Source organism: Triticum dicoccoides, chromosome 4B (genome assembly GCF_002162155.2).
Source record: "Triticum dicoccoides isolate Atlit2015 ecotype Zavitan chromosome 4B, WEW_v2.0, whole genome shotgun sequence".
Classification (NCBI taxonomy): domain Eukaryota; kingdom Viridiplantae; phylum Streptophyta; class Magnoliopsida; order Poales; family Poaceae; genus Triticum; species Triticum dicoccoides.
In genome coordinates, this window is record NC_041387.1 from 105,333,393 (window position 1) to 105,342,772 (window position 9,380).

The window sequence follows — 9,380 nt, forward strand, 5'->3', positions numbered from 1 at the left end:
AGGTCGCTTCGCCGCCGTGGCCATGGCCTCTGTCGTGCTCGCCTGAGCACGGCATCGTACTCCTGATGCTCATAGGAGCCCAACGTGCACGCGCACACTCCCTCCCATGCCTCCTAGTGTGTTTCCCGTCGGGGGCCCGACCGCGCTGCCGCCAAAGCTCGTCGCCGGTCGTGTTTCCGGCAACCATTTGGTCCAGCGCCACCGCCAAATGACGCGGAATGCCTATGCGGTTCGAACGCAAGTTGTTGCGCGCGGTTTGGTGCTTCCTAGCGCGATGCCGATGATGTCCCGAATGACGCCGCCGCCTCTGCTCGTTGCCGCTGCCGATTCCGGCCAAGTCCGGCCATACCACCACCCCCACTCGACGCGGCATCGAGTGGCCGTTCGATTAGACCAAGCTGCGCGCCGAACGACGCCATGTAGCGAAATCCCGCCGAGGCCCGGGTGCCCCAGCCGCGTTCTGACATCGCCGGCGGCTAAACGCCGGCCGTCGCCTACGTGGTTGGCCTGGGGCCAACCCAGCGCCACTGCCAGTGGGCCCTGCGGGTCCTAGTTGACTGGGTTGACCCAGTCAACTGCTAACGTGGCAGCTACTGCCACTGACATGCGGGCCCCATGTCTTAAAACAAATAAAAACAATTAGATAAACTGCTAATTAATTAAATAAATAAATTAAAACCTAATCTCTCACTGACTACTGGGCCCTACCTGCTAATTAACCTATTTAGTTAGTTTTAAAAACTCTGTTAGTACCCTGTCAATGACATGTGGGTCCCACTGGACCCACCTGTCTGGTTTGACTGGTCAACCGACCAGTTGACATGCTGACATCACTATGATGTCATGCTGACGTCATCAATTACTATTCTGGATAATGTTGGATTTAAATAATTAATTAAATTCCTGAAAATGAGTTAAATCTTTCGAAAATCATATCTTTTAATCCGTAACTCGGATGAAAATACTTTCTACATGAAAGTTGCTCAGATCGACGAGACGAATCCGGATACGCAGCCCGTTCGTCTGCCACACATCCCTAACCTATCGGAATTGCAACTTTCCCCCCTCCGGTTCATCTGTCTGAAAACGTAAAACACCGGGAATACTTTCCCGGTTGTTTTCCCCCTTCGTCGGTATCACCTACTACCGCGATTGGGCACACCTAGCATCGATACTTGTCATGTCATGCATCGTTATGCACTTGCTTGCTATGTATTTACTATTTCTTCTCCCCTCTTCTCTTCGGTAGACTACGAGACCGACGCCGCTGCTGCTGCCCCGTACGACTACGGAGTTGACGACCACTCTCTCTTTCCAGAGCAACCAGGCAAGCCCCCCCCCCCTTGATCACCAGATATCGCCTATTCTCCTCTATACTGCTTGCATTAGAGTATTGTAGCATGTTACTGCTTTCCGTTAATCCTATTCTGATACATAGCCTGACATTGTTGCTACAGTCAATGATACCTTACCCGCAATCCTAAATGCTTAGTATAGGATGCTAGTTCATCACCATTGGCCCTACATTCTTGTCAGTCTGCCTTGCTATACTATTGGGCCGTGATCACTCGGGAGGTGATCACGGGTATATATTATTCATGCATACATACTATACAGATGGTGACTAAAGTCGGGTCAGCTCGAAGAGTACCCGCGAGTGATTCACGGATTGGGGGCTGAAAGGACCTTTGTCCCGATGGCCCTCTGTGTGGATCGTTGTGGCGGAGCGACAGGGCAGGTTGAGACCACCTAGGAGACAGGTGGGCCTGGCCCTGTTCGGCGTTCGCGGATATTTAAAATGCTTAACGAGATCTTGGTATTTGATCTGAGTTGGCTACGAGCCTATACGCACTAACCATCTACGTGGGAGTAGTTATGGGTATCCCGACGTCGTGGTATCAGCCGAAGCACTTCAGACGTCAGCGACGGAGCTGCGCGCGCCGGATTGGACTGGAACGCCTGCTAGGCTAGGTCTGCTTCCGGCCTCCCTCGCAACATGCAGGTGTGCTATGGGCGATGGGCCCAGACCCCTGTGCGCTTAGGTTTAGACCGGCGTGCTGGCCTCTCTGTTGTGCCTAGGTGGGGCTGCGATGTGTTGATATTCCGACGCTGGGCATGACCCAGGAAAGTGTGTCCGGCCAAATGGGATCAAGCGTGTTGGGTAAGTTGGTGCACCCCTGCAGGGAAGTTAATCTATTCGAATAGCCGTGATCTTCGGTAACAGGACGACTTGGAGTTGTACCTTGACCTTATGACAACTAGAACCGGATACCTAATAAAACACACCCTTCCAAGTTCCACAGACATCCCGGTGATCGCTTTTCCACAGGGCGACGAGGAGAGGATCGCCGGGTAGGATTATGCTATGCGATGCTACTGGAGATGCTACTTGGAGATGCTACTTGGAGGACTTCAATCTACTCTCTTCTACATGCTGCAAGACGGAGGCTGCCAGAAGCGTAGTCTTCAATAGAAATAGCTATCCCCCTCTTATTCTGGCATTCTGCAGTTCAGTCCACTGATATGGCCTCCTTACACATGTACCCATGCATATGTAGTGTAGCTCCTTGCTTGCGAGTACTTTGGATGAGTACTCACGGTTGCTTTGCTCCCTCTTTCCCTCGTTTTCCTCTTCTTCTCGGATGCTGCAACCAGACGTTGGAGCCCAGGATCCAGACGCCACCTTCGACGACGACTCCTACTCCACTGGAGGTGCCTACTACTACGTGCAGCCCGCTGATGACGACCAGGAGTAGTTAGGAGGATCCCAGGCAGGAGGCCTGCGCCTCTTTCTATCTGCATCCCAGTTTGTGTTAGCCATCTATGGCTACTTGTTTAACTTATGTCTATACTTAGATATTGTTGCTTCCGCTGACTCGTCTATGATCGAGCACTTGTATTCGAGCCCTCGAGGCCCCTGGCTTGTATTATGATGCTTGTATGACTTATTTATGTTTTCTTGAGTTGTGTTGTGATATCTCCCCGTGAGTCCCTGATCTTGATCGTACACATTTGCGTGCATGATTAGTGTACGATTGAATCGGGGGCGTCACAAGTTGGTATCAGAGCCGACTGCCTGTAGGAATCCCCCTTTCCAACTCCTTGGCCGAAGTTGAGTCTAGTCGTTGAAAAACATTTTACTAACATGGCTGTGTGGCTTACGGGCCCACGTCGCCATTGGGTGGTATTAGGATCTTTTACTCCTCGACTTTTACTCTGGGGCTCTGAACTCTCTCCTACTCGGGTTAAACGAATTTACTAACTCTGACATTAGGATCCTGTTACCACGTTCACCCCAAAGTTGGATAAGCCATAGTTATTCTGTAGGATAGCATTTTGAATAGTGCCCATATTGTCATTTGACTCCATTGAAACATCTTTGTTTTCAGATGGAACCCACGAGGTAGGTCGTGCGCCACACTGCGGCCATTGGTGCCTCAGGATCACCTGTTGTGCTAGCTGATATGATGACCTATCTGGGTTATCGCTGGCACCCTGAGTACACCGTCTACGAGGAGTACCAGGACTTTAACCAGGAGCAGTACTGTGCCATCGTCCACCTCTACTCTCGGGAGTATGAGTCCACTACCGTGCTGCACACCGCTCATGGTGTTGGAGTGACCATCGAGATGGCAGTCCACGATGCTGCTCATGCTGCTCTAACACGTCTTCGTGGAGAGTATCAGGCATTGGACACTTCCCCTTTTAGGCACATTCCTATCGCATCTGACGTTGGTGCGGAGGGATACTACACTGCCGCTTACTCCACCGTCACCCGAGAGCCCTTCCACCATCAGCGCCTGGTTCTGCATGCTGATGGGCTGGACTGAGCTAACAGAGCTCTTCGCCACGAGTTGTACACCACTCGTCAGCACCTTTACAGGACTCTGACGCTGTTGCACCCCTTTGTCCGGTCTGGACAGCTGCCGCGTTCTGCGATCTACCCAGCCAGGACCGTGATGCCCCACGGTGTCGGATGGCCAGAGGTGGGAGGCTACTCTCCCGCACTTGGTCCTCTTCTGCCACCTGAGCGTCGGGTTCTACACCAAAGTATCCACGGCCCCCAGGCCACTGATGTGGAGGACTATCCGTTGCCTCACTACCAGCTGTCAGGTTACAGCTACCTTCACAGTACCTCCTGGGACTGATGTAGTCTTGCTCATTAGTATTAGATCCATTCGCGAGCCTGCGTGCCGCCTATAATGACTTAGTCTATGTACTGAACTCTCTGTACTGAACTCTATGTCCGACCCCTTTTGTAAGTTATGCCGACTATCTATGTGGTATCTGTCGTGCTCCTTTCATTATGCATGTTTCATCATGAATGACTCTTGTCTATGCAAATTTCTCAATACTGAACTACCCCTGTTATATATTAACAGGATGGTTAGACCAGCTGGTCGTGGTCGTGGCGGCAACGCCCCACCACCGCCTGAGTACATGGCTGGTATGGTCCAACAGCTCGAGATGAATCGCCAGTTCATGGAGAATGTGATGGCTCAGTTCCCTCGTCCCAATATGAACGAGCAGCCAGCCCATGTAACTCTGCAAGATTTCATGCGCCTCAACCCAACCGTGTACCGCAGCTCAACTCAGCCGCTGGATGCTGATGACTGGCTCCGAGACATCACCTATGAGATGGAGTCTGCTGAAGTAGCCCCTGCCCGCTATGTCACCTTTGCTTCCTTCTTTCTGAAGGGACCCGCAGCTCAATGGTGGGACAGCCACAGGCGTACTCTGCCAGTTGGGACAATCATCACCTGGCCAGACTTTCAAGCTGCCTTCCGTGCCCGCTTCATTCCTCAGGGGATCATGGACAGGAAGAAGCGTGAGTTCCGCAACCTCACCCAGGGCAACAAAACTGTGGAAGCTTATCAGCGGGAGTTTCTGGACTTATCCCGCTATGCTGAAGAAGACATTGCAACTGATGCTCGCAGACAGGAGAAGTTCCGTGAAGGCCTTCAAGCTGACATCAAGCTCGCACTTCTAGTGCATGACTTTGCTGATTTCGCCACCTTGGTCAACAAGGCCATCAATGTCGAGACTGGTCTGGAGGAACACCAGAGCTCTCAGAGGCGCAACCGTGACACGGGCTCATCTTCGGGCCCGCCCTCGCAGAAGCGTAAGATATGGATCCCGAACAGCATGTACCGTCCAAATGCACCTGCCCCAAGGCAGTCTTATGCTGCACCTCGTCTGCTGGCTGCTCCAACTAGGCAGCCAAGGCTTCCAGCTACACCACCCCGAGCTCTTGCTCCCACTCCCAATAATGGTCTGTGCTTCAGGTGTGGTCAGACAGGACACCGTGCTAGGGAATGCAGCCAGAACCAGAATCAATTGGCCCTTCCAGCAGCTGGTCGTGGTAACAACCAGCCCCGCAACAACAATGCCAAGTCTTATGGCCGTGTTGATGCCAACCACGTTGATCTGAACGAAGCTCAAGACCAGCCTGCTACTGTGATGGGTACACTCCTCGTAAATTCAGTACCAGCATCTGTTTTATTTGATACAGGAGCATCGCATTCATTCATGTCAGAAGATTTTGCATTCATGCATGGCATTAAAAGTGAAGACATGAACGCTTCTCTATTAGTGCACACCCCTGCGGGCCAATGTCGGACCTCCATGATTTGCAACAACGTCCCCGTTGAAATCGAAGGACTAGAATTCCTTGTCTCCCCCATCGTATTGAAGTCCTGTAGCATTGATCTCATTCTGGGAATGAATTGGTTAAAGGCACATACTGCTTCTATCGTTTGCGCCACCAAGTCCGTCCATCTGCTACACCCTTCTGATGAAATAATAAGCTACAATGCTCGTCTGGTTCAGAATGCCGAGGCAAGGCTCTATGCATTGAATGCATTGAACGCTGCACCACTCGAGGGCATTGAAAACATTCCCGTCGTGCGTGAATTCCTAGACGTCTTTCCTGAAGAACTCCCAAGGATTCCCCCTGCTAGAGCTGTCGAATTCGTCATCGACTTGAAACCTGGCACCACTCCTATAGCCAAGCGACCCTACAAGATGCCGCCGCATGAACTCCTTGAGCTTAAGGAGGAAATAGACAAGTCTCTTCGCAGTGGTTTCATTCGCCCAAGTTGCTCTCCTTGGGGAGCACCTTCTCTCTTTGTCAAGAAGAAAGATGGGACAAACCGATTAGTCCAAGACTACCGTCCTATAAACCAAGCTACCATTCAGAATAAGTATCCTCTTCCTCGGATCAATGATCTGTATGATCAACTGGCTGGTTCGTCAGTGTTCTCCAAACTCGACTTGAGGTTGGGTTACCACCAGATCCGTGTTCGTGAAGAGGATATCCCAAAGACTGCCTTTGTGACTCGATATGGTTTATACGAGTACACCGTCATGTCTTTTGGCTTAACCAATGCTCCAGCCACCTTCTCTCGCCTGATGAACTATATATTCATGGATTACCTCGACAAGTTTGTCGTGGTTTATCTGGATGATATTCTGGTATTTTCCAAGAATGAAAAGGAACATGTTGAACATCTCCGTCTTGTGCTAGAAAAGCTACGAGAGCATCAACTTTATGCCAAGTTCTCCAAATGTGAATTCTGGCTCCCCGAAGTAACCTATCTTGGGCATGTCATCTCTAAGGATGGTATTGCCGTCAACCCTGAACGAGTCCAGGCTATTCTTGATTGGACTCCTCCGAAGAACGTTAAGCAAGTCAGTAGTTTTCTCGGTCTCGCCAGCTATTGCCGACGATTCGTCGAGAACTTCTCCAAGATCGCCAGACCTCTGACTAACCTGCTTCATAAGGGCGTCAAGTTTCTGTGGACAGATAAGTGTCAGGAAAGCTTCCAGGCACTCAAAGACAAGTTGACTTCTGCCCCAGTACTAGCTCCACCTGATACTAAGAAGGACTTCGTCATTTACTGCGACGCTTCCCGTCAAGGATTAGGCTGTGTCCTAATGCAGGAGCGCAAAGTGATTGCCTATGCCTCTCGACAATTGCGCCCTCATGAAGAGAACTACCCAGTTCACGACCTCGAGCTTGTTGCTGTTATCCATTCACTAAAATAGTGGCGACATTACCTTCTCGGTAATCGTTGCGAGATCTTCACCGACCACCAAAGTCTGAAGTATCTGTTTACTCAGCCAGACCTGAACCTCCGTCAGCAGAGATGGATGGAGATTGTTGCAGACTTTGACTTGGGTATTTCCTATACACCAGGCAAGGCTAATGTAATGGCTGATGCCTTGAGCCGCAAGTCTTACTGCAACCACCTCCAGATTCACAAATTCAGCCCTCACTTGTTGAAGAATTCAGAAAGCTGAACCTCCATATTGTTCCTCCGGGTGCACTCGCTCCCCCTCCTGAGGAGTCTCGCAAGATGAATCTCCGTGTTGTTTCCAAGGGTTCCCTCTATACCCTGGCTGTCGAACCCGATCTCGTGAGCTCCATCAAGACATTACAGGGATATGACTCTGAAGCCCACAAGATTAAGCGCGACCTCAAAGAAGGAAAGCCATCAATCTTCACTATTGCTGATGATGGCGCCTTGTACTTCAAAGGCCGCCTAGTGGTGCCATGTAAGAAGGAAAACCTAAATATGACTCAGGAGGTTATGAAAGAAGCTCATGATACGCCTCTATGTATCCATCCTGGTAGTACAGAGATGTACCAAGACATCCGCCAGAGATTCTGGTGGTCTAACATGAAGCAAGACATTGCTCGTTATGTTGCTGAATGTGACATTTGCCGTCGTATCAAAGCAGAACATCAAAGGCCTGCTGGAACTCTGCAACCTATCTCTATTCCTGAATGGAAATGGGACCATGTCGAGACGGACTTCGTCACTGGATTTCCCAAATCGCAGAAAGGTAATGATGTTATTCTTGTCGTCATTGACCGACTTTCTAAAGTTGCACATTTTCTGGCGGTCAAAGAAATGATCACTGCTAGTCAGCTTGCAACTCTCTATATGTCCAGAATTGTTTCACTTCACGGTATTTCACTGGTTATCAGTTCGGACCGTGGCAGCTTATTCACTTCAAGATTCTGGGCAAGTTTCCAAGAAGCTATGGGAACTCATCTGTCATTCAGTACTGCGTTTCATCCGCAGTCGCAAGGGCAAGTTGAACGTGTCAACCAAATTCTCGAAGACATGCTTCGAGCTTGTGTTATTTCCTTCGGCAAGAAATGGGAGGAATCTCTCCCGTATGCTGAGTTCTCTTATAATAATAGCTATCAAGCTAGTCTGAAGATGGCCCCCTTTGAAGTGTTATATGGACGAAAGTGTCGAACCCCTCTGAACTGGTCAGAAACTGGGGAATGTCCAATCTTTGGTCCGGATATTATCCAACATGCCGAAGAACAAGTCCGCATTATTCGCGAGAATCTCAAGACTACTCAGTCACGTCAGAAGAGTCAGTATGACCGTAAACATAAGGACATGGTCTATCAAACTGGCGAAAAGGCCTATCTTCGAGTTACACCAATGAAGGGTGCTCATCGCTTCGGGATCAAGGGCAAACTAGCTCCTCACTATATTGGCCCATTCACTATTCTAGAAAGGCGTGGAAAAGTGGCATATCAACTGGAGCTTCCGTCAAACCTTTCTCAGGTTCACGATGTGTTCCACGTGTCACAGCTCCGTCGCTGCTTCAAGGACCCAATCCGAGCAGTGGATCATGAAGTGCTCGAATTGCAATAGGACCTTTCCTATAAAGAGCATCCGGTCCGCATTCTCGGCCAAGCTGAACGCCGCACACGCCAGAAGGCGATCAAGTTCCTCAAAGTCCAGTGGTCACACCACTCCGAAGATGAAGCCACCTGGGAACGCGAGGATCGCTTGCGTGATGAATACCCCGCACTGTTTCCTTCTACCTCCTAAATCTCGGGACGAGATTTCTTGTAGTGGAGGAGATTTGTAACGCCCGGATAATTAGGCTACAGTAAAACTCTCTTGATGATGCCATGTCATCTATGTTACTGTTGCTAATCAAGTGGTAATTCAAAAACCTTGCAAATTCAAAATGAATTAGCGACAAACACCCAAAATTTTCAAAAGTCAAAACAAAAATGTTCGGGGGTTGCCAAATATTGCATCGGTAATTATGGTGAAGTAAACACATTTTTATAAAATGCCTAAATACTTTTAAATGAATTTAAACAGAAAAGAAATAATAAAGAAAATACAAAAGGGAAAACAAACAGAAGACAAAAAAAAGAGGAGAAACCCCCCTTCCCCCCTGGGCCGAAAGGCCCAGCTAGCCACCGCCCCTGCCACCTAGCCCACCCGGCCGAACCGGCCCGCCTCCCCCTGCCGCCTCCTTTCCCTGTTCCCCCGACCCGGGTCGGAACAGGGGTGCCTCCCCGCCGCACCCTCTCGCCGGCGACGACGGGGGATAAG